Source organism: Lissotriton helveticus, chromosome 1_2 (assembly GCF_964261635.1).
Source record: "Lissotriton helveticus chromosome 1_2, aLisHel1.1, whole genome shotgun sequence".
NCBI lineage: Eukaryota > Metazoa > Chordata > Amphibia > Caudata > Salamandridae > Lissotriton > Lissotriton helveticus.
Genome location: NC_136058.1, coordinates 215,237,907 through 215,265,498, shown reverse-complemented (window position 1 = coordinate 215,265,498; position 27,592 = coordinate 215,237,907).

The following is a 27,592-nucleotide window of genomic DNA, read 5'->3' as shown; positions in this document are numbered from 1 at the left end:
CCGTAGTATCTGTATAATGGGAGAGAAAAGTAGATTTGTATGTTAGTACATAGATCCTGCCCAAATGGGCAGGCCCAGCTAAAATGCATTACTTGATCCATGTGGTTTTGTGCCTATAAAGTGAAAAAACAGACAATTGGTGCTTAATCCGTTGCCCCTAAAACAGATGAACAAAAAAACGGTGGTCTGTACTTAGTGTTCCTGTTCAAAGGATTAAAAACAAATATATATATATATATATATATATATTTACATCATGTGATCAAGCCTCTGGCTAGAGGCGAAACGCGTCATGCGGACTGCTTGGGTGTAACTCCTAAATAAATACACTGTTGCACGAAGATTTGGGTCTCACTTGTTCGTTCCTAAACCAGTCGGAGAACTGGGACTGGGATGCTGCTGCGTCGAACCGAGAGAAAGGAATATATTTACATATATATACACATCCAGAGCATACACTTGTTTTGGCTGCACACTTACAATGACAAACTCAACATGCAACATATAACATTGTCCGGGTCGTTGTGGGAAAAGAACGTACTTTTTTGTTAGCCGTATTATGCCCCATGGCCCGCCTGGGTGGAGGGGCCTGTAGCCTCTGTTGGGTCAAAAACAATATGCTAGAGGTGTAATATGCTACGATATTAAAACGAAGACTGGGCGCTTAAGATCGTGTCAACAAAGCGTTGTTCATATCAGCTCTCCCTCGCTGCACCTGTCCGGGATGATGAGTAGTTGTAATGCCAAGGGGCGAGGAGTTGCAACTAGGCTAGGAAAAATAAAGTTGCAATGTGACACTGTTATGGAAACTAGGAATGCATGTCTGTATCCATTGCCCGTTTGTTAAAAACAATATTTTCCTTGTCTAAGTTATTAAATGAGAAAAGTTTGGAGTCCTGTGGCTAGGACAGCATACATGGTATTGCTCGCGTATTCGTGTTCCGTACCAGCATTAGATTAGATGTCCGCCTTACGTTAGTTCAGAAAAAAAAACCCTATTGCAAAGGAGTTTCAAAAGTTGGCAAAATTGTAGGTAACACTTACTTATCTCGGCAGCCCTCCATCCATTCAACCTGTAGACCCCAGGCACGACCACATCTTAGCGTGTCTGAGCCGGGGGGCCATCTTAAGTAATGTTGTATGCTCTGTCCTCTTCCACGGGCTTTACAAAGACTAGACCGTGTTTGTGTAAACTGGTGGCACACTGCTGAGACCATTATTTTGGTTGGTTTTTGCGGGCGTCTTCTTAGACATGCGGCGGCTATACTGAATATGCCTTATTTTTTGAGCTTATGATTGGGATTAGATTTACTTAATCTTAATCTTAATTTACTTGTGTTATAATTTTCATTTCCCGGTGGCGGGGATTGAACTCACTTTGAGTCAATTATGATCGGCGGTCATATTGGATTGGGCTACCGAATGTCCTTCATATTAGTGTGGGATAATGGTTAAAAATTCTGCTTCTAGCGTATAAGTGGAGGGGGGATCTATATTGTTTATGCCTTCTTTTCATAGGTTTTGGGTTGGGATTTGATTTTTTGGATATTATTATTGTTATTTTCATTTGCAGAGATTGAACTCTCTTAGAGTCTTTTTTTGTTGTTACTGGCAGCTACTTATGATTGGGTTACCGAATGACCTTCATAATTGGTGTGGAGGAATGGTTAAAAAACTCTGCTTTGAGCTCATTGTATCGTTTCAGTAATGTTTCGAGAGCGAGTTACGGTTAATCTAGAACACACCATTGTTTTAAAAAACATACTTGTTCCACATAAGTTGGTCGCATTTAAGTCTGTTATGGTAGAGCTGGTGCCCTCCAAGCAGGCTATTCTGGGATCATTTCTCAAGGGGAATGCTGTGTGTTACCTCATGAACTGTCCCCAACGTATATTTTCGTTGAGTCTTACACTGTTTGTGCGGAGTTTGAACACCAACCTTTGTTCTTTTTCTAACAGTGCTTGTTTCAAATTATCACTTTGTTTCATGTGTTCCAGGACCACCCATCTTAAATCATTTGGGGTATGTTGTTTCTCATTGAAATGGGCTGCCATTTTGGTGCTTGCCCTGTGGCACCGAATGTTACTGCGATGTTTGCAAATTCTTGTGCTTATTTTTTTTGTGGTCATTCCCACGTAGTGTAAGTCACATATGCATGTTATGAGATATACAACTTCTACTGTGTTGCAGTTTGTGAAATTGCGCAGTTCCCATGTGTGGCCTATGTTGAATGCAACTTTTTTTGTAGTGCTAGTGAGGTGGCACACACTACAGTTGCCACAGGGATGGTGGCCTGTGGGTAGAGTACTGATAACTTGCTGGTTGTTTCTGTCCTGCGGCTTTGGGCCGGTGTGTATTAGTAAATCCCTTAGGTTCTTTGCTTGTCTGTGGGAAAACATTGATGTGGGTATATTTAGTCTACTCTGGTGCACCCTCTACCCAGCCGTATCCCTCGGTCATTAGGTCTTACCCTCTCCCGATTACTAAACCAAAAAAAAGCAAAAAGGCGATGATAAACTTCAGGCCCCCTTAACGCCTTTCTTGCCAATATAGTGCAGACAAAATTGGACCGCCAGCTGTGCCGAGCCTGACACCCATCACCGGGTAAAATGAAAATATAATCAGCATGTGGTGGCATGCCCTATAGCTCGACCAACTTGACGGTGGCCTACCTAAGCTAATTGCGCCCGAGGCAAATTGTATCGTATGAGGCCTGAATCAAAACACCAACTCAAGGGTCAAGAAACCGGTGGTGGATGCTTCGAGGCCATGTGTCTAGTCAGTTCCAAACAAAGGATTAGTGGGACGCGAACCCAGTAAACGATTCGCTCGGAAGATCCGGTTCAGTGTACTGTTCTATGTGTGCCAACCCCTTATCTCGACTTTTATGGGCTGCACCCCGTAGACCAAAGTAAGGCCAGTCTGTCCCAATAGTTAAGGCGGGTACAGGCACCCCCAATGAAACCCAACTACAATGGGCCCACACTCCCGCTTGACCTCCAACAGTACCTTTACCACTCGCGGTGTTTGTGATGAATTTGATGACACACAGCAGTGTGATGCTCATTTACCGTTAGGATTTATTCACACAAGGGGCTGTTCGGTAGTGATAGTTCTTGCTCAATACTTCCTCGGATTGCATCGCCCATACGTAAACTAAGCCTCAAATCAATGCTTTGTCACTTAATACCGCAGGTGGAACCCCCACCCTCTCCACTTCCCTAAAGCGAGGACAGGAAACACCAGCACACTATTCTCGGTCCAATGAATTGCAAAGCGTAAGTGTGTACAATAGGACCTCGATCTCTTCTGCCGTTTAGTTCTTTCGCCGTTCCCCTATCCAGTCGCAGGCGCAACAGGATAACCTGGCCATCCAAGGCTAAAATGGATGGGGTAACGGGTAACATTTACCCTAGTAATGCCACAGAGAAATTAAATCCCTGCCCTAAGAAGACAACAGCTTGTTAATTATGCTGACCTTGTTTGCTCCTACTTCGAAGTCTGTAATGCACTTTTCCTCGGCACAGAGACCGACTAACACCATGACAAACAAATGCCAAGCCCAGCAACCGTGCTACCCATCTGCTAAGTGTTGCCAAAATATCATGATTCATCTGTACAACTGTAACCTCTCACATGTTCACCTTCTTTCATCCGTGTGATTTTCCCTAACATCCATAAGTAAAAGAACTGCCCAGGCCCAAAATTCCTTTGCCCCCCATATTCAGAAAATAAGGTAAACCCCTTCCCATCTGCATTCCATATACTAACCACCTGGTATTGAGCCAACGCCGGGACTTGAAACGGAGTCCTCAATTCCGCCACACGGGTCATTCATACCAGATCCTTTTCGTACTCCCATCTGGTGCAGCCAGCGTACAAACCCATACTGTGATCGTTCAGTTGCTGGAGGGAGGTCTTGATCTTGCTCGATGACCCAGATCCCTTCACAAGCCTCCTGCAAACATAGACCAGAATAGAGACCAGAAGAGAGAAAAAAACAGCATTAAATCGGATTGAGGATACAGGGAAGAAAACTTTAAGTAATTTCTACTCGATGAGAATGTTGCCATATAGTGAGGAGATAACACTAAATCACTCCCTAGTTGTCCATACGTTATTCAAGGATGCAATCCTCAAACAAATCCGTGGCTACACACATTGTAGGCCCCTTCCCATGCTTCCCCCTATTGGTGTGTGTTGGCACCCCCCCCACCATCAATATGCCGCTGGGTAAGTTAAAGGCAACATCTGTTGCTCACCGCACCTAGGCCTGAACCCAAATCCAAGCACCCGGAAATAAATCATTGAAACAGGGGAATCTGCTCCTCGTTTTTCCCTGGCCGCCTAGCGTCCCTTAATTCGGGGCCCACCTCTCGCCATCCCTGATGTTCCAACCCTCTGCAATGAGCCTCCTGACCCATGGGATATTTCCTATCCCAGAGCCACGGTTTACTTTATCCCGACAATAATTTACGCAAATACCGCCACGCGCCAAACATCCCCAGGCATCGGGTACACACAATCACTTATTGCCTCAGTTAAAAACACCCATTCAAGTTCCCACTGATAGAGTGCGCAGGTCACCCGATTCAGATTACCATACTCACCTGGGCCCAGAAACAACATACGAGATTTAATCAGGTAACCTGTGCACTTGCTCTAATCAGTGATTTATAAATGTAATACTAGGTAGAATAATAACATTTGCACTCATATAATAACCACAACTCGGGAAAGGTTTAAACTCTTTATCTAAAATCTTTAAAATGTCATAATCCAAGCATTGAACAATAGAAAATTCTCAATTAGGAAAATAACGATTAGAAGGAAAATATGCAGAGTTTTTATAAAGCAGTCTTTACGTATTTGACATTAGGGGGGAAGAGAGAAGGAAACAATACAATGACATACCCACATTGTATATTTACCTGGAATGGTGTGAATAACTTACCCTAGCCATGGGTTAGTTTAAAGGACAGAACCCCAAAAGAGCTGGCACCATAAAGGCAAGCAGGTGCAGATCAGAATCAGGACAGGTAAAGCCAAATTGGACCAGGACAGGACCACCACAGGCTAAGACCAGCACCCGCAGTTAAAGTTGCAATGCCTGCGTTACTCCCTCTCTGCAGCTAACAACCAGAACCCGGTAAGAGTTATCGATCTCTCCGACAAAGTGCTTCACCAGCCCTTAAGCTATTAAACACCTATCTGGGTTTCAAACCTTCTGACAGAGTTCTCCGCCAGCACCTCTGCTCCCGATCACCTATTGCGTTGGGTCAGTGACAGGTCAGCTATTCAGACAAGTCAGACAAATTAACTAACTAAGCCTACCCTAGTTATACTATTTTCCAGGTCAGTGTACCACCCCCAAATGTTGCAAGTGTAAGGATCCCCAATTTCGATTGGACAAAAGAATGAGGAGAGGTCATCACACCATACCAAAATGAAATTTTTCTCCTGAATATTCTATTAACGTTCCCGCCCATCAATTTAATTTTCTCATGCATCTTTATTCCACCCAACAATGGATGTTCTTATAGAAATACAATGTTAACAGTCTGTCTTCCGCTTGGGGTCATCAAGTCAGGTTCCCAGGCACATCTTCTAGTGTGATGAACTCTTGGCTTTGGTTCAATAACGAATGACTTAAGCACCTTCTGGAGTTTGACATGCGCAGTGTGGGTTTTCAAGATGGAGTAATAGCACCTCCCATGCCCAAAGATTATGATTCATAAAAAATATAAAAGAAACAGTTTTAGAACACAGAATAAATGAATGTACTGTATACCACTTATCTCTACTCTATTCCCATTATTTTATATTTAACTTTTGCATTAGAGTTAAGCAGAACGAACAGCTTGGCAAAAGCAGCGGTGCAAGCTTCTTGAATGTGAGGACATAGGGCAGCTTTCTTAGTTCAAGTGCGCAGAAGCGAAAGATTCCCTTCAAAGCAGAAAGTACGTCATGTCAAGTGAGTGTGACAGATGCATGCACAGTAAGAAATCCCGCGTAGCAGCAGCCATATTAATGCAAGTGGATTATCGTTTGTAAAAGCACATATGCAAGCTTCACTTAGATGTCACGTAATGCAATATTAATAGGACAAAACATGTTGATTAGTATATTAACGTTATGTCGAGAGGACTGAATACAAGCAAGTCGCATTATGTGCGAATCCTTGCTCCATCAATCCCCTCTTTGATGATATTGTATATCATCACCGATTAATGAAACAGATGTCAACTTTTCACATTTCACCCAGCTCAATTTCTTCAAACTTTCTATTTTGTTTCTTTTCATTGTTTCTGTGAAAGTTTTTCACTTTCTTGTATATATTTCCATTCAACTCTTCTAATTCAAGCTCATCAATAGTTCTCTTTTTCACTCTCTTATTTACTGTATGTGTCTTTTTGTGCTTTCGACATTTGTAACAAATTATTATCCCTAAAATCAGTAAGCCTATTCCCACCATTGGAATCAGTGTTCTACCTACAAACTTTTTCCTACATTAGAAAGCCAACTACCTATAGAGGAGAGACCATCGGTAAGTCTCTTCCATGCACTATCAACCTTCAGTGGTTTAAGCTCTTTTTCCATATTAGTAATATTTCTTACATACCTCTTAATTTCCACACTTTTGTCAGGTAAGTGCAACAATGTTGCGATTTCAACATTCTACAGACTCCGCCCTCGTTTGCTAATAATGTATCAAGAGCAAGTCAATTTTGTAAAACCATTGATCTGATCGCAACCAATTCGGTATTGACCATTAAAAACCCTCCAGCAGTATCAGTTGATAAACGATCCACTACTGTTGACAATTTGCGTATTCAGAGCCACTCCCACCGTAGGTATCAATGCACTAAATATATCACCTACTATTTCTCCCAAACTAGCTCTTTTGCTATGTATTAATCCATTAGTTTCTTCATTGTTTCCAGTGATTTTGTTTACATGATATATCTTTGGGAATACTATTCCAAAATAACAGCTCCCATACCAATGATCTGGCAATTTGTAATAAGCTTTGTTTCCGCATATAAAATAAATTCCAGGAAACACAGGTTCAATCCATCTTTGAATCCCCAACCCCCAATTACCTTATAATTGTGTTCACATTCACTGGAACCAATGAATATATTGTTTTAATAACTTGTTGTTTCTCTTTGGAGACAGAGTTTCCCCTTCTTTTCGAAATCCATCAACATAGCAGCATGAGTCTTGCCATTCGGGATGAACCCTATATTTTCAGCCCATTTAGAAATGTTATGATTCTTATCATTTGCCTTTCTTTGAAAATTCTCTCTCCTTTTCTCAACCATATTCAAAAATATTTTCACTTTTTCACATAATAAGCATGTTAAATTATTCTTGTGTGCTTCAGCTATATCTATTGTACCTATTGTTAGAAATTATTCACCCATATAATGTGTTACATCACTCTTAGTAGGTACAGGGTTCAGGTTACTACGTATAGGAAGCTCAGAAAATATCACATTTGAATTAGAATAATAATACTGCAAAGGTCCTTTCTTAAAGAATAAACTAGCTAAAATACTACATGAAATACCATATGTTAATGGTAAATGGTGGTAAGTCACACCTTCTGCTACCGAAGTAGGTAACTTCATACAAACATAGGAATCTTCTATTTCCATAGCTTCTACATAGTGTACTAATAGGTTTGCGAATACATTTAATTGAGTTCTGTTCTTAATTCTAGTATAATGTAGTCCTTCCTCATCTGATGCTTCTAAATCTACCTTCTGTTGTTTAATGATCAGTGCTTTCTCTTGTGTATCTATTCTTCTAGGTGTATCTATCGTTTGTAGCTCATTAGTATTATACTTCATGTCTCTACTCATTATGTAAGGAATGGCTATTGTCAGTCCTAACCTTACTACGAGTACTATCATTATACTACATGTGCATATTCTACAGCATGTTTTCAAACAGTTTCTTTTCGGTCTTCCATTAACAGTATGATCAGCCATTTCTGACCAAAGAGACTTAACCCCTCTTTGTAGCTTTTACACAGTCTTTTAACTTGTGAAATTTTTTAAGTGGGTCTCATTCTCCGTCAGTCTGAACAGCAATTAATTCGTCATCACTTTCATCACTAGTTTTCAAAATCTTCAAGGACAATGTAAGTCCATTCAGGCCCTCTGAATTTGTTATTCAGCCTTTTCAGTCGTGGACTACTCCTTCTTGGTTGTACTGTAGATTGTTCAGTTTGACTTGTTATTTAATTTACTTGTTCTGGTTCTTCATTTATTGTCTTTTGACAAAATCTCAGTCTTTTGACAAACCTAGGCCACTTGTCACCTTTTCTGGGCCTTTTAGCTGGCACTGTGCTCTGGCCTTCTTGCAGTGCTCTCTTATTTTCATTCAGTTGTGGCACATCTATTTCAATGCTGTCTTCTGTATCCCTCTCTATCTGACTAGGTCTAGGTCTTATTTTTGTTTCTTCTGCCTGGTTACTAATCTGGCCTTGTTCAGGTATCTGCTGAATTTGACTTTGATTTGATTCACCCTCTTCTTCCTGAACACGTTTTTCTACTCCGATCTGGCCCTGCTCAAGCTCCTTGAACCCTTGATTTTCTTCTGCCCGAGCTCTCGCCCTATTACCTATCTGTCCCTCCTCAGACTCAAGAGTTCTTGGTGGAGTGTCATTTGTCTGAGTAATCTGATCTTTTCTTATCTGTTCTTCCTCAGAATTACTACTGGCTTGGATGTCTGTAATCTGAGTACGTTCTTCTAGACCTATCTCGTCCTTACTATCACTCTGACTGTCTAGGTAAGTCTGACTCCTGGTTCTCACGTATTCTGCAGGTATCTCAACTACTGGAATCTAACCATCTTGACTGGTGCTTGGTTGTTCCTCTTCAGCTACTTCAGGATCGATATCTTGAGACCCCTCAGCTGTACAACCTTCAGCTTCAGTTTCATCAGGTTCAGTCACTCTTTTTGTGTGACTTGCATGGATCCAGTGTGGAACTCCTTCGCACTTTACAGCTGTGGTGGTAACCAGAATTACTTGTTGTGGTTTTCCCCACCTCGGTGCAATGCACCGAGGTGGGGACACTACCCAATCACCTGGGTTCAAGTCATGTGCTGGAGTTGCTTGTCTGGCGACAGCGTCTTCCCCAACCTGATGAGAGATAGAAGGCACTTGGTCAGCCAGTTCTGTGCAGTACTTCAGTACTAAATCATCAGATATATTTATCAGCTTGTGTCCTGGCACCCATGCTTGCCTCATTGCTCTTCCCATTAATATTTCATGAGGACTCAAGCCTGTGATCCGGTCTGGAATACTTCTGAGTCCCATCAGAACAAGAGGGAAAGCATCTGGCCACTCTAATCGGGTAGATTCATACATCTTTCCCAATCTTGACTTGATTGTGCCATTCAGTTGTTCTACCACTCCAGAAGCCTCTGGGCGGTATGCACAGTGCAGCTTTTGCTTAACGTTGAATGCTTCACAAATTAGGCCAATTATTTCATTATTAAAATGACAGCCTCGGTCTGATTCAATCGTTACTGGAAAACCAAACCTCGGTGCGAGTTCTCTGAGTAGGAGTTTGGCTACTGTGATGCTATCATTCTTACGTGTAGGGTAAGCTTCCACCCATTTTGAAAATAGGCAGACAATGACAAGAATGTATTTTAGTTCTCGACAAGGGGGTAACTGAATGAAATCAATCTGCAATCGTATGAAGGGACCCTATGCCTTCCCAATCTTTCCTGGTAACACTGCAGTTTTCTTTCCAGGATTCATTTGTTGACAAATTAAACATCTATGGCAAAGTGCTTCTGCTATGTTCCTGAATTTCTCATTGAACCATGACTGTCTGAACAAACGTATCATGGCATCTCTCCCCAAATGGGAATCTCCGTGGAACATCCTAGCCATAGGAGCAAGCAAACAGTCTGGTAACACAGGCCTACCATCGAGGTAAACAATGACACCATCTTCAACCCTTCTCTGACAACCTATCTTCCTCCACTCTTCCTTTTCTTTTGGTTCTGCTTCCTTTTGCAAGTCTCTCACTACTTCCCACGTTCTCACACCTTCAAGCAACATAAGTTGGCAGCTGTTTCCACCCACTTCAATTTTCTTGTTTATAGCCATTCTAAATTTTGCACAATGTTGGGCTAACTGGTCAGCATATTGGTTACCAGCTGTCACTTTGCCATTTCCAGATTGGTGAGCAGCACACTTGACCACAGCCACTTCTCTTGGCAATTGGATTGCTTCAAGCAAATCTTTTACATAATGACCATTTTTAATAGGAGTACCTGAAGAAGTCAGAAACTCCCTTTGCATCCAGAGCTGGCCAAAATCGTGCACAGCCCCGTAACCATATTGGCTATCAGTGTATATGGTTACTTTCCAATTTTTCCCAAATTTGCAGGCTTTTTTTAATGCAACCAATTCGGCTACTTGTGCAGACTTGACTCCAGGTAAATAGAATGCTTCAACTGGACCCCCCAAAGTACATCCTGCATAGGCAGCACTCAAACCTCCTTCCTCATGTCTCATGTATGAACCATCTACAATAGTTCATACTCAGAATCAATTAATGGTTCTTGACGTGGTTTTGTACTGTATTCAGTCAAGTCGATACAATCATGTTCGACTTCTCTGTTCACTTCTGCAAAGTGTGAATCAGGTAGCAGTGTTGCTGGTTTCAGAATATTACACCTGGCAATGGAGACGTTTCCTGCACCTACAATAATTTGCTCATACTTAGTCAGCCAACTAGGAGTGAGGTACTGAGTCTTAGTCCTTGTTAACAAAATCACAACTGCATGTGGAACATACACTGTCACTGGATGTCCCATAATAAATGACTCACTTTGCTCAAGGCTCATGCAGGTTGTAGCTACTGCTTTCAGGCATCCTGACAATGCAGATGCCACTGGGTGTAGTGTGGAAGAAAAATATGCCACAGGACGTCTCATCAGACTGTGAGTTTGGGTCAAGACTGAAAGTGCACAATTATCTCGTGTATCACAGAATAGTGCAAAATCTTTTGAATAGGCAGGCATCCCTAATGCTGGAGCTGTACACAGACATTCTCGTAATTTCAAGAAAGCAGTCATGCTTTCGTCATCCCTTCCTACTGGGTCTTTTGCTCTTTTCTATGTCATTTGTATCAGTGGTTTTGCTAGGACTGCAAATCCCACTATCAATTGCCTGCAGTAACCTACAACTCCAAGAAACATTCTGATCTCTTTCTGAGTTTGAGGTAGATTTATGTTTTTGATTATTCTGATCCTCTCTGAGGTGACTCTTCTGACCCCTCTTTCTATCTGGTGCCCCAGATATTTCACTGATGTGGTACAAAATTGTAATTTCCCAGGTGACACTTTATGCCCTCCTTCACCCAAATGATTCAGCAAGGCAATGGTATCAACAACACAGTCATTTCGAGTTTTAGACGCCACCAATAGGTCGTCTATATACTGGACCAGGACTGACTGTCCGGGCAGCACCAAAGACTTAAGGCACTTTTTCAGAATCTGATTAAAAATCAATGGACTCTCTGTATACCCCTGAGGAACGCGGTTCCAGACATACACATGACTGTCAAATTCAAAAGAAAAAAGAAATTTGCTATCTGGGTCCAATGGAATCGAGAAAAATCTGTGACACAAATTCATTACGGCGAACCATCCAGCTTCCCACGTTATCTGATACAGAATTACTGCAGGATTTGGCACAACTGGACAGCATGGGACAACAATTTTATTGATTTTTCGGAGGTCCTGTACGACCCTATACTTCCCACTTGGCTTCTTTATGCCAATTATGGGCGACTTACATGGACTGCTCATTATTTCTTGTAAAAGGCCTGTTTCAACCAAACACGTTATTTCTGCGGCAACACCTGCTATTATTTCTGAGCTCATTTTGTACTGTCGAATATTTGAGTAAACTGCACCTTCCTTTACTGTCATTTTTATTGGATCGACATTCGCCATTAATCTTATATCTTTTCCGGTAAAATCCCATACATTAGGATTTACAGTATGTTGTAATTCTTTTGGTAGGTCTTCCACAGTTAACTTTTTATTCTCTATTTCTTGTTTTGCTAACATTAGTTTATAGATTCCATCTTCATCTGGGGTCTGAATTTCAACACCACTTGGGGTGCAAAAGATGGTGCAAATAATTTTGCACAACAAGTCTCTGCCTAACAAGTTCACTGGACTTGAATCACACACAACAAATCTGTGCATTTCTTTAAAATTGCCTATTCTAACTTCCATTGGTTCTGAAACTGGGGTACTAATTTGTTTATTGAAAATGCCCACTGCTTGGATCGCTTCTCCCGAGAGGGGTAGGTTTGGAACGTCTGCTGTTCTCACAGTAAAACAGGTAGTACCAGTGTCCAATAGAAAGGTGACATCATTTCCTTCAACCTTTCCTTCAATGTATGGAACTGACTGATCTACAGGCAAGGAGGCGCCAAGTATGCACTCCTCGTCTTCCCCTCTCAGGCACCATCAGTATGTGTCCTCACTGAAAAACGTATCACTCAAAAGAAATTGTGATGTTGCTGTGTCTCTCCTCTCACTTCCCTCCCAATTTGTGTTATCCACACTTTGGTGTGCTTTGCGCCTAAAATTTGGCGTAGGTGCAAGGGGTAACTGGTTTTGTATTACCTGCGGCTGTTGTTTCCGTGGCACCTCATTCTGCGTCTGTGGATTCAAATCATTAGTTTGCACGTTACTGTTTTGCACAGCCTTACACTCGTTCTTCCAGTGCCCCAATTTGCCGCACCCGTGACAAGGAAACTTCTTTTTGGCTTCCTCACGATTGAATTTTCCCCTTGGCTTACCCCTGTTACCATCACCTTGAGTCTGGGTATTGTTCATTTGACTTAACTGGAGTTCCTGTTGCTCTTCTAATTTTACTAGTGCCCACATTACCTTTTCCTTTAATTCTTTTAATTTATTGTCAAGTCTTCTTCCCAATACTTTGCATATTTAAGAATTTCATCAATCGGCTTGGCCTGCCAGCAAATTTTATGATCTTTAATCCATTGTGAAAGTTCTGGTCTTAATCCAGACACAAACCGATAGATGAAATGAGTCATGTCTTTCATGTCGATATTATCCAAACCACTATACTGTTTAAATATTTGTAACAGGCGTTCATAATATGCGTGTACAGATTCATCTTTATTCTGAGTGGTTCTATCTATTCTAGTCCAATCAGTTTCTTTTGCAGGTACCTTCCCTTTGAGATACAGTATTACTTGATTATATTTCTTCATCACCTCATCAGAAGGTGCTCCTGTCTTTCGGTCTCTAGGGTACTCATCACTAGGCCAATCAATAGCAATTTTACATTCTGTCCACAAATCTACAGGAACAACAATGTCAAATAATCCATCTAAATCTTTCAAAAGACATTTCGAAACCTTCACAAACCTTTCGACTTGTCTGTACCACTCTACGGGTTTCGCGCGAAGTTTTGGGAAATCATTTGTGAATGACAAAATATGTTGTCGGAACCATGGGACATGTACATAACCTCCACTTCGTACCTCTCTCATGGGACATAATCTTTCCACCTTGTCTGCTTCTTCTAACACATATTCGGATGCAGTTTGTTTTGATCGGGCCTCTTCTTTTTTCTTTGCCCACCTAGTTTTCCATTGTTCTATGTCACCCCATTTTTGCAATAATGTCATAAGCCCCCTGATCTGTACCATTCTACCTGACACATTCATATTTTCCAAATCTTTGTCAGAAAATTCAGCTCGGTATGGTTTCTGTAATACTTTAGATTTGCCAATGTCAATTCCCATATTAGCTGCCATATCCATTAACTTTTCATGAAACACTCTTGTATTTCTAGTAATAATTTTGCATATGAACAACAATTCATCTTCACTGAATGTATTTAATCTGTCCAATCCCACATTTCCAGCCATCATTATTTCTAATTTGACTCTTAATTTAAATATATCCAATGCGTTTGGCTGTGACTTTGGTTTCTCTATTTCTCGTGTCCATATTTCTATTTCTTCTGGGGTTACTACTGTGGCACTTCTTGTACCTGAGGATGTCTCCATTTGTACTTCTCTAGAATTTGTAGGAGTGGTTTTCCTGACCGATGCACTCACCTGTTCTCTAATTGGCAAATCCATCAGGGAAATCACTGACTCACATTCACTCGCTTGATCATCAACTATTAGGGGGTTCTTTTTTTGGCTGAACTACAGGTGTAGTCAGAACCGGAGTTTTAGGACTAGCCTGCTTATCTCCGTACAAAGGAACAACTGGGCCAATAGTTACTGGAATTGTTTGGGCTTCAGGACTTGTATTTAATTGGGAAATTTTCTGATTCAACTCACTTCTTTGTTTATTTAATGCTTCTCTTTCCCTGTCTTGTAGTACTTTTTGTAACGAAGTCTCATGTACCACTTGCGGAATCAGAGGTAGTTTCAGGAACGGAGAATTTGGATTAACTGTCCTTGTCTCCCCATTATAAGGTGGTGGATTTTTCATTAATAAGTCCTTCAAATAATCATCATCCGATTCACCACTAGTCATTAAATGTTTCGTTTTCTCAGTCCTTTTACTTCCAGTGGGTTCTTCTAAAGTTAATACAGGATATAATCCTTCCACTAACATGGACTGTCTCCATTGTTTCATTTGGTTGTCTCTTGTCTCTTTTGGAAATCGGGGATAAAACTTACTCCAATTCCTGTTACTTCTGGGTCTATCTCGCTCAAATGCCTCCGTTTCCCATTCCTCTAATGCCTCATATTGTGTTAGTCTAGGTCTGGGATCTAATTCATTCATACGAGTTCTCAAATTGTACAGAACTCTGCCATTAAATGTACCATTTTCTAGAAATGCTAAAACACCATCATCTTTTGTGTACTCCATCCAATTTTCTAATCACACACAAGTGTGATAGCCCCTTTCAACCATCACGTGTGATGCGGGCATATTTGGTGGTCGAATAATAATCCCTTCTCTTGTTTTGATTGCTTTATCTTTCTTGAAATATTTCTTAATTCTTTTAATGAATGACATTTTCCTTTTCTCAATGGACATGATATAAGGTCTTCTTCTAATATACTGTTCTTGCGCAAACCCTAGATATTTCCTATCGGGTCTACCTGCTACAATCGGACCTATGTGCCACATATATTTTAAACGCACATCTTTAGGATAACTCTCAATTAGTTTACAAAATTATTTCCAATACCAGCGCGTCTTTTATTTTTCAGTGACCAATCAAAATTTAGAATTCAAATAAATTCAACCAATAATTGCGCGGCTTTTCCTTTGAGACTAGTTCTCACACTCCTGTACTCACCCCTCCTTTACAATTACCTCAGCTACACGCCCGCTGTCTCAACCAATAGCAGCGCGGCTCTGAGTGACGTCAGTGCAGCTCTGCGACTGACTCCCTCCTAATATTACGAAAACTTCATTTCTTTCACTTTTAATACAGATGTTATTATTTAACAACGTAAAAACATTTGCCACTGTACCTGAGTGACTAATTCAAAAGTAAGATAAATTTCACTTACTACGAGTAAATCCCTTCTACTTACTCTTCATATACTACAAGTAGATCGCTTCCGTCTACCCTTCACTCAAGCATTGGAGAACATGCTATTCATTCAGACTTATCCCTTCTGCGATAGACTAAGGCCAAAGTTTCAGAAGCGAAACCCTTTGCTATCAATCAAGCTCAGACGAACCTGCTACTCCTTCGGTGTGACCCTTTCTAGGTGATATCACACAAAAAGTTTTGCTAGCGAACACTTTGCTATCTTTTATTCACACATTCATTCAGAAAATCCCTAAATAGTGCTTCCGGTTTTACCTAACCATGCAATTATTTCCTGCAGGTAAGTGACCTCACTGCAGTGTGGCTTCCATTTACCACCCGCTATTCTGCCCCCGGGGATTCCAGACAAAACATATAACAGGTACGAACAATTTTGGTTAATACATAAATCAATACAGAAATCAATACAGTCAATAATACAAATGCAAAAATATGTTTCATTAACCAACTAACTACAACAAACTACCTATCTTAACTAAACCCTAACCATCTTGCTGCTACCAAAAGAAATACTGATAGAGCGTGCAGGTCACCCAACTCAGATTACCATACTCACCTGGGCCCATAAACAAAATATGATGAGATTTAACACCTTGGCTGCTTGAGTACTTCTTCTGCTGTGCTGGACCACAATAGAAACGGGTGTGGTCATGACGTTATGAGCACACGAGAGGTGTACCTCATGACGAGCTGAGCTCGTTATGAGCACCGAAGGGGTTAATCAGGTAATCTGTGCACTTGCTCTAATCAGTGATTTATAAATTTCATTTTGGACCAATCCTCGTCATCGGTACCTAAAGTCCTAAGGGATCAAAGGAGTTAGAATAATAGGTAGAATAATAACATTTGCACTCATATAATAACCACAACTCGGGAAAGGTTTAAACTCTTTATCTAAAATCTTTAAAATGTCATAATCCAAGCATTGAACAATAGAAAATTAACAATTAGGAAAATAACGATTAGAATTAAAATATGCAGAGTTTTTATAAAGCAGTCTTTACGCATTTGACATTCGGGGGGAAGAGAGAAGGAAACAATACAATGACATACCCACATTGTATTATTACCTAGAATGGTGTGAAGAACTATCCCTGGCCACGGGTCAGTTTAAAGGAAAGAACCCCGATAGTGCAGGCACCATAAAGGCAAGCAGGTGCAGATCAGAATCTGGACAGGTAAAGCCAAATTGGATCAGGACAGGACAACCACAGGCTAAGACCAGCACCCGCAGTTAAAGTTGCAACGCCTGCGTTACTCTCTCTTTGCAGCTAACAGCCAGAACCCAGTAAGAGTTATCGATCTCTCCGACAAAGTGATTCGCCAGCACTTTAGCTATCAAACCCCGATCTGGGTTTCGAACCTTCTGACAGAGGGCTCCGCCAGCACCTCTCCTCCCGATCACCTATTGAGTGCGTTGGGTCAGTGACAGGTCAGCTATTCGGACAGGTCAGGCAAATTAACTAACTAAGCCTACCCTAGTTATACTATTTTCCAGGTCAGTGTACCACCCCCCAATGTTGCAAGTATAAGGATCCCCAATTTCAATTGGACAAAAGAATGAGGAGAGGTCATCAGACCATACCAAAATGAAACTTTTCTCTGGAATATTCTAATAACATTCCCGCCCATCAATTTAATTTTCTCATGCATCTTTATTCCACCCAACAATGGATGTTCTTATAGAAGTACAATGTTAACAGTTTGTCTTCCGCTTGGGCTCATCAAGTCAGTTTCCCAGGCATAGTGTGATGAAATCTTGGCTTTGGTTCATTAACAAATGACTTAAGCTCCTTCTGGAATTTGACATGCTTAGTGTGGGTTTTCAAGATGGAGTAATAGCACCTCCCAGGCCCAAAGATTACGATACATGAAAAATAGAAACAGTTTTAGAACACAGAATAAATGAATGTACTGTATACCACTTATCTCTACTCTATTCCCATTATTTTATAGTTACATTTTTCATTAGAGTTAAGCAGAACGAACAGCTTGGCAAAAGCAGCGGTGCAAGCTTCTTGCATGTGAGGACATAGGGCAGCCATCTTAGTTCTAGTGCGCAGAAGCAAAAGATTGTCTCCAAAGCAGAAAGTACGTCATGTCACGTGAATGTGACAGACGCATGCGCAGTAAGAAATCCCGCATAGCAGCAGCCATATCAATGCAAGCGGATTATCGTTAGTAAAAGCACATATGCAAGCTTCACTTAGATGTCATGCAATGTAATATTAATAGGACAAACCATGTTGATTAGTATATTAACATTATGTTGAGAGGACTGAATACAAGCAAGTCGCATTATGTGGGAATCCTTGCTCCATCACCACCATACCCCGAGGTAACCTGTGGACACTTGCACGCAATGCCCTTAACCCCGGGCATCTGGTTACCCGGATTACAAACCTTGATGCCAAGAAATCGGGGAACAAAACCCGCGACCATCAGTACCATATTCACACAACCCCTTAAAGCTCAGGGCTTCAACTCATGACCTTTAGTGCGAGAGTCTGCTAACCCAACCGCTAGGCCACAGTGACTCCTTCTAGCACCCAAATACGACTCCTCTATGAGGCCCCTCCCTAACCCCCGAAGCTGAGAAGCAGCCTACTAACCAGCGTTCACCCCAAGGTAGGTGCTTCCAGTACTGCCTTCCGCATAGAAACTGGAAATCCGAATTCCCGGGAAATTCGCAGCTGGTCTGCCGCTTCGGGAGCTGCTGGATGGGACAAAGAGCCTCCGGCTGCTTTAATAGTTGCATGACGTCAGCAGGGCCCGGGCCCCCTCACTTCCGTCCACCTAGAGAAAATAGAAAACAGACTGGCTCCCGCCCGAGATGCCACTAAGGGCGCCACGCCCCAAAGTGTGGGTGGTGCCGGTCAGGACTTTTACTAGACGAGACCAAGCGCTCATTAACAAGCGCGAGAAGTTTAAATAGGTTTCCTCATCTCGCGTATGTAGCATGAGTCTTTTGTTCATTTACACGTGTCAGAACACTGCCAGTGAAAAACGTGGCTGTTCACAAATGTAACTCTGCAGTTGAAACATGCCACGGTTCCAGCATGCAAATTCAAACACCATAATTTGAAATCGGGCCAAAACGTTCTTGCCTTATATTAACAACACAGTAAAGTTAAACTCCCTGTGTCTGGCTGTTATCTTGTTTATCAGAAAGACCTTGGTTCACATTGATTCCAGGATTTTTACAACATGATACCCTCAACCAATATCTACATAGAGAATGCTCTGGGATGATACAAGACAAACAAAGGATTCAGGGAAACAATGTCACCGCTAAATGATAAGACCAAACTATGGGCATGAGAACTCCAGTTCTACAAAAAGGATGTCATGGCTAGGTAGAGGAAATAGCATGAGTGGATTTATTGGTAACCGTGACATTGGCATGGGTCTACCTTCCATTTTTTTGCTGTTGCCTCTTATGTTTTTGCTGGTTTTAGATGCTTTCAGGCACTGTGCCACTGCTATTCAGTGCCACAGTGCAAGTGTTCCCTATGGTAAATTCATGTATGGATTAGTGACTCCATTATTGACTTGTTTGGTTTACTGGTCAGGCCCTAGTGCAGTGCACTGCGTGTGCCCAGGGCTTGTAAATCAAATGCTGCTGGTGGGATTACAGCACTGATTGTGCCTCCCACCGGAGCAGCTTGTAAAGTGTGTCTTAGGCCTGCCAATGCAGAGCCTGTGTGCAGTCTGTACTGCCATGTTGGCTTGGCAAGTGCACCCACTTGCCAGGCCCTAAACCTCCCCTTTTATACATATTAGTCACAAATAAGGTAGGCCCATGGGCAGGGTACATTGTAGGTAAAAGGTAGGACATGCCCTGATGTGTGTGGCATGTCCTGATAGTGAATTACAGCCATTTTCGTTTTTCTGTATTGCAAGGCTACCTGTTTCCCATAGGCCAGAATAGGCAGTTTGATTATAACTTCTTATAATCCCAACTGACTCAGGGAACTAGGTAGAAATTCGAGTTTAGTATGCCTGAACTCAGAATGATAAAATACATATTTTAGTGAAGTTGGTTTTAACATTCTGTGTCTGAAAATATCACTTTTAGAAAGTAGGTATTTTCTTGCCTAACTGGTCAAGCCTGCCTCTGCTAGGTTGTGTATTCCTTGTCTGGTTTTTGAGTGACAGGGAACTGGTCTGGACTAGGCACAGACACTCTCTGCCCTCAGAGACAATGGATTTTGGTGTATAAAAGAAGGGACCCAGACCCCAGAACTTTAGATCACTTCTGGGAATCAAGACAAACCTTTGCTGAAGTGAAGACCCAGGAAGCTGAAGGAGGTGACTACCCCTGTGCTGTGTGTTTGGGGGTTGGCCTGCAGTGGTCGCTACATTGCCAAAGAAAGGAGAAGAGGACTGAGTGTGCTTTTCATCAACTTGAAGAAGAATCACCAAGGGCTTGAACTTGAGCTTGCCTACTGCCTGAAGTCTCAGGGATACAAGACTTCACCAACCAGTTCCCCCCTGAATTTCCTTGCTGGGAATTGAAGTGCCTGTTGTTGTGCTGGGCCTTCTGAGAGACTGCGAATCTCTGGGAGCTGGAAGCGCGATGCAAATATGAGAAGTATGTCGCCGCCGCAGCAGCATTTGTCGCATTGCCGAAGAAGCGAGCAGCTGCTGTCATCATCGCATCGCCAAAGCGTGGCACATCACCGGAGAAGAGTGTCGCAGGGCCAGTCGCGGCTGCAAAGATCATCGAGTCGCTGCACGGCCGTCGGGTGTGCACGCATCGCATCAACGTTGTCGCACCGTAACCAAGACACCATTTTGTCGCATCACACTGGAGAAGAGTATCGCATCGAGGTGCCATCTTGGCGCATCGTCCGGATAGCAGTAAGAAACCGATGCATCACCTCCACACAGAGTAAGGAAGCGAGCCTCAACTCCACTGCGCAACAGTAAGGAACCAACGCATCCACTCCCCTGCGTGTAAGGAACCGACGCATCACCTTCCCTGCGCCCCTTTTGTTTTCTTTGCGTTATGCATCCAAGGTACTTTGAGAGTAAAGTGCTGCATGTACAACTTGAGAGAACTGAGCTATTTTCAACCATTTGAAGATCTATTTTTGAGTACAGTATTGTGGATTTTTGTTGTTTGCTCTTGTGTTAAGTCCATATAAAAATACTTATTTTTATAATACAACCTGTGTCGTGTCCATCTGTAGTGTTGTCACTGTTTTACTGTATGTGTTCACAAATGCTTTACACACTGCTTCTGAGATAAACCTGCCAGCTCATGCCAAGCTACCAAGGGGGTGAGCAGGTTTTTTTTTAGGATTGTAGCCCATTACCCTGACTAGATGCAAGGGTCCCTATTTGGTCAAAGGTACCTACCTCTGCCAACTAGAGACCCCCAAATCTAACACGCAGCCACTTAGAAAGATGTAAACTGATCTCACAATTATTGAGCCTAATGCCCCTACCACAGAAGCTACATCAGAAGCATTGAATGGACTACACAGTCAAGCCCACGAGAGGCTGCATAGTTAGGTCTTCACAGCCCACAAAGTGATAAGATGCAAAGAGGCAGAGCTAGAAAAACATGAGACACCATAGGGGTGATCAGGAGCTTAGATCACATCACACACAACCCACACTTGACACCAGTACACCTGGTAGTTGTCACAGTTAGGTAACCTAGTATGGACAGATCCACATTAAGGATCTACTCTTATAATGTTCTACCTGTTCAGACCCCTGTTTTCCCCTTTTCATTTATATGGAGCGACAGATGAGCTCCCGATCCTATACTACAAGCCCACACCGCTACATTAAAACACGCCCTGGAAGTGTGTATTACAGGAACACAATATGTAGGGGGAAACCTTCATCATGCCATGGGCAAATATTATAACATGGAACGTAAGAAGCATGCACACACCAGCGCAACGTTATTCTATAAACTGCAGCATAGATCCATCAGTATAGCGCTCCTACAGGAAACTCACCTAACACAAACGTAGGCCGAACTAGTCCACAGGCACTCATTTCTGGACTCTGGCATGAAGAGTATTGATATCGGTAAAGGTGGGAACCCCATTTGTAGTAGAGGAGGTGCAGGTGGATGAGGGGGGCCAATACATATTCACGAAGGACAGAATAAATGGGCGTAGCATCCTTGTGTGCTTTGCGTGCACCCCTAACACAGACCAAGCCTAATTTCTGTACAAATTGACCAACGTTCTATCCAAAAGTAGTGGGATCGGGTGGGTAGTAGGTGGTGACTTCAACTCGGTACTCGATGTTGCTCTAGACAGACCATTTCCACCTCTGACATGCACCACAGCACTAACGAACGCGCAGACGGTGAATGCCTAGTCAACCCACTGGTCACTGACAGACATGTGGTGCAGCCGCAACCCCAAAACACGTATATACAAATTTTACTCCCCAGTACACAGACTATACCTCAGACTGGCCCATATAGCTTCGCTGCTTCCTTTGATTGGCTGATCGACTACCTAGGATGCACACACTCAGACCACAACACATAACACATGCAGCTTAAATGAGATTCCCACTCGTCACCTATACCCACTTGGTGTCTCCAACCAACAGGGCTGGAGGACCCAGCTTTCCGTTCATCACTGGGAGCTGCAACAGTTGAGTATTTCGATATTAAAATGATGGTTCCACTAGCATCTCCTTAACAGAATGGGACGCCTTTAAGGTAGTCATCAGAGGACACAGCCTCAGACTTACATTGAATATTTGTAAGCATTTAAATTACAGTGAGCAGGGTCGAGCGCGGGCTCCTGCATTGTGAGTCAGAAGCGATGGCAAGCCCGAGAGGTATCCACCAACTAGATTGTATTGTATATGGTATTTATAGAGCACAACAAACACCCTACGGGTACCCTGGCGCTAGAAGAAATGTGAGATGCAGACCAGCAGGAACAGGAGAGATGGCTAAAGAAGGAATGCAGCCAACGTGAGCAATGTTACAGCCCAACGGAATTAATTTCTCGGGAACGGCCATGTTTTAATTTTTTTCCTAAACAGGGACAGAGTGCTGCATTGTCGAATTTCCTGTGGAAGCTCATTCCAAAGTTTTGCAGCCACAAAACTGAAGGATCTTCCACCCAGTCTGGCCTTGTAAAACCTGGGTACACTTGCCAGGTAGGCAGAGGAGGAGCGAAGACTCCGGGTGGGTGTGTACCAGACCATTTTCTTCTGCAGTGGCCTAGGGCCAAATCCATGCAGTGCCCTGAATCCGATACACAATGATTTGAAGAGTATTCTTTGGTGCACCGGAAGCCAATGTAGATCAGCTAAGCACAATGAGGCAGAAGAACCCCTTGGTCTGGATAGGGCCAGTGTTGCTGCTGTGTTCTGGACAGGCTGCAATCTCTGGATGAAATATTTAGGAGATTCTAATAGTAAGGCGTTACAGTAGTCAAGTCTACTCTAAATAACGCCTTGAATGATCAAGGCTCTAGCCATCACTGCGAGCAATGGAAGAATCTTCCTTAGGGCCTTCATGAGGCCAAAACAGCACCCCACTGTCTTGTTCACTTGAGTCTCCAGTGACAAGTTGGTGTTGAACATGACACCCAAGTTGCGCACCGTCGTAGATGGCGTCAGGGGGGTGGAAGTATCCAAAGGCCAGTAGTTACAAGGAAGAGGCCGGGCAGCCTTCCCAACTGTGCAGTGTAAAATTTTGGTCTTGCCCGAATTGAATTGTAAGGAATTGTCACGTAACCACTGCGTAGTGTTCTGCATACATGCATGAAAATCTTCGAGAGCGTTAGAGTGGTTTCCATCCAAAGATAGGAGGTTCTGAGTATCATCAGCGTAGTTTACTACCTTCACATTGTGGGAACGGATGGTTTTAATCAAAGGGCTCGGATAAATGTCAAATAAAATTGGGCTAATAGCCGACCCTTGCAGAACCCCGTGACAAATATTTGTGAAGGCTGATTGAAATGGAGGAAGGGGCACTGCCTGACACCTGTCAGATAAATAAGATTGAAACCAGGCCAGGGCTGTGCCCACTACTCCCACTTCCTCTAGACGCGCCAGCAGAATGTCGTGGCTGACCGTATCAAACGCGGCAGACAGGTCAGATGTAGTATGCAGCGAGCTCATTAAATTGCTAGAGCAACTTCGATGTCTGAAATATTCAGCACACTCTGCCGGCACACATGCAACGTCAGATCGAATGGGTCAGCTAGTGGCATGACTGCTGTGTCAAGAGCAACCGCAACATCCCATACATGCTCTGCATGTGAAAAGGAGGCACATGGTATTCACCCAGCATGAAATCCATGCAGAGATGATACAACACTCCGCGGCACTGTATGAGCCCATTGCCTGACATGAGCAACAGCGACTAGACACCTCCCTTATCACAAGAAGACTGCCCATGGTCACTTCTTAACAACGAGAGGAGCTCAGTGCACTGATTGACATTGAGGAGGTCTGTGCGCCCATTGCAGCATTAGCGACGGGGAAAACCCCCGGACCTGATGGGTTGCCCGCTGAATATTATAGGGCCTATGCTGAACTTTGGTCCCAAGACTGGATGCGTTATATAATGCAGCCCTGGAAGAATCAACCCTCCCCATCACTCCATGAGGCATATCTGATCTTGTTGCTGAAGCCAGATAGAGACCCCACTCTATTAGTGTTGTATCGGCCTCTGACACTGCTGAACGTTGATTACAAAATATTGGCGAAAATTCATGCCGACCAAAACAGATTTGTCCCTGCATGCAATACTTCACTAAACCTGCGATGTTTTTTCAGAAAAGCCAGGTACTTGTCAGAACACAGGTCTTACTCGGGATGCCTGATACTTGATCTCGAGAAAGCTTTAGATTCTTTGGACTGGGGGGACCTTCACACACATGGTTAAACTATTATACAGGGAGCGGACACTGTGAGTGCAAATAGGACCCTATATCTCTGACCCGTTAAAAGTAGAGAGAGGAACTCGGAAGGGATGCCCACTATCCCCATTGCTATTCTCATTGGCTATGGAATGGCTGGCAGAGGGTATTCGACAGAGGGGAACTAAATGGGGCATTCCGCTAGAGATGGGGTTGCACACAATTTCATTGTATGCATTTGACTTGCTTATGTATACCAGGAATGTCAGGTCAGTTCCCCCTTAGTTAGCACTCATTCTAGGAGACTACGTTGCTCTGTTGTGGCTGAAAGTGAATGCGACAAAATCTTGCATATATCCCTTCAATGGTGATTGCACGGACCCTTTATACAAGCTCAACGGAATTCGTATTGAGTGGGAATGGACGCATTCCACTATCTAGGGGTGCGGATCTATCGCCAAACTGGAAACCTCGTGGAGGGCAACCTAGACAGAGCAGTAACATCCATCAGGTCCTAACATGGAACATTTCTACCTTGCCACAGCTGCAATGGGTGGCTCGGTGGCTGGCTAGCAGCAACTTGTCAGACATGGCCACCTCTGCCCCATCTTGGTCCCTTAACACCCTCACCAAGGTATTTCATCCTTGCATGAAGGGGAAACCTCCTGCTTCCCAACAGCTTGACACAGTGTATCACAGTTACTGCAGGTCCTTATATATCACCTGAAACACGAAGCTGTACGCCCTTGCACTGCCATCACTTGGTACACCCAGAAAATGCGGAGCCACAATGGCAGTAGAACTACGTCAATGGGGAGCAGTGAGGATCCATGATGTGGGGGACTTAGACAAGGAGGGCATCCTAGTGCCATATGACACACTGATGGCCGAAGAAGGCTTACATCCGGGACAATTTCTGCTGCACCGCTTGATATTGAGGGCCCTAAATAACCAATGGGGTGACATAACGACTGAGCCTCAGACACATCTAACAATTCAAAATATACACGTCATGGGGCAAGGCAAAGTGGTTTGCAGCCTCACTTAGACACAACACCTCAACATCGTTATCACCAGTGAGACAGCGCTGGGTTGAAGATAGGTGCAAACCATTTACAGACTAGGAATGGGAGGCTGTACTGGAGAGCCCAACACACGTCCCTGGTAACATGTGCTTCAGGCTAATACAGTACTACAATGTGCAAAGGGCGTACCTTAAACTGGCCAAAATGAATAAGTATTTCACACGTACCGATGCCGCTTGTCCGCGCTGCTGTATGGCAGACGCAAACTTCCTGCATATTCTGTGGGACTGCCCATGCATATAGGGATACTGGATTGATGTAGTGGAGGCCCTGACCCGATGCTCAGATCGTATGCTCCCCTTTGAGTCAGAGGCCTGTTTAGAAGAAGGAGGTGTCACAGTGTGACTTCTCATTTAATGGAATTTGGAGTGATAATGGCGTAGTGGATGATCAACAAAAGGTGGAAATGCACTATACCTCCTCAGATACTAGCCTGTTAGTGCACATTGCAGGTGTGGGCAAAGGAAGAAAGTGTAGCATTGTACAGGGAAGACATGCTGGTAACGGCAAGATCCCAATTGCAGCGTACTGGGAGACAATCTTGAAAGACTACCAAGGGGAGCATAGAAACGTCGCAGACAAGGGGGCTGCTGCAAGTTGACACATCTGAGAGACACTCACAGTCCACATTTGCATGCACGCCTACTCATTCCAAAACATAAATAGTAACTAAACATGCACGATGGGGAATCGGGTGTCGCTCCCATTATGTTATATTGTCACCTGTTTGTTTTCTTTGCCTCACACAGTATTACCTGCCTCCCAAGTGAGTAGACCATCACATAGATGCTTGGATACACATGCCAACAGGGCACTGGCATAGACCTGAGCTCAGCATGGGACACTAGTGAACAACAAGAGTGATCAAGAGTGTTATGCAGAGCCCTCAGGAGCTATTACTAAACGCAACAAGCAGTCAGTTGTTTAACGAAGAGAAGGTTTTACATGATCCCATGATACATGTCCAAACAGAGGAAGTGTAATGCTATGGAATGACAAATGTAAATGTCTACTTTGTTAATGAAAACTTTTAATAAAACAGATTTAAATAAATGAATGGAGTAGAGGTACATAGTATATGGATGCAACCAAGGGATATCCTACCAGAATATAATGGACTAGATATCATGCCCTAATTTAATTTACAAAAATATTTCCCTATTGCAGTAATAATAGAAAATGCACACCCAGTGAGACAAAGGGATAATATTTATTATCAAAACACAAAGAGGGAGCCGGAGGAGGTTTAAATATCAGTTGGGATTGACTCCCCTACTCAGAAACCAGAAAGACACAAGAACACCTGGGTCAATGGAATGTGGAAGAGTGCTAAGGGGGTAGGGTTTCCATTTTAAAAGACAGTTTCCCTCACCCACCAAAGGTGGCATGCTTCATCATAGGGTAACCTCCTCGCATTATGACCCTAGTCATAATGCCGGCTATACCCCCTCTCTGAGAGAGAGGAGCTCACGGATGTTTTGTGGAAAAGAGAGGTATACTAAACCTTAGGAGAGCAGGGTGTGATGAGGGGTGAAAGACAAAAAGTATGGTGTGAAGTAAAACTAATTCAAGGGTGTGCAATAAGCTTTATTGGGGTGCTCCTTGGCTAGGATTAAAAACTAAGCTATGGTGGGAGGGAATTCAACCTGCCACAGAGTGAGGAATTAGGTCGACATGTTTCAGCCGTGTACCCTCATAAGAGGTGTGGAGGCCTTCTTCAGGACCTTGTTAGCATGACTATGGAGTATGTGTAACAAAAACTCGGTAATGCTAATTCAAAAAAAGAGATCAAGTATACACAACCCGCGGTTGGAATGGAGATCCACTGGCAGGTAACACCTGAAAGAGAACACATATTTTCAAAACTAAGGGGCCGATTATGATGGCATACGGACCTGAGTCCGTCCCCCACCATAGAGTAGGAGGGACCATCCGCAGGGGCAGTGGCGGTCCCTCCATGCAAATTAGGATGTGACCGCCACCCTGGCGGTCACATCCTGTATTTTTATCATTGCGGCGGGTGCTGCTTGAAGCAG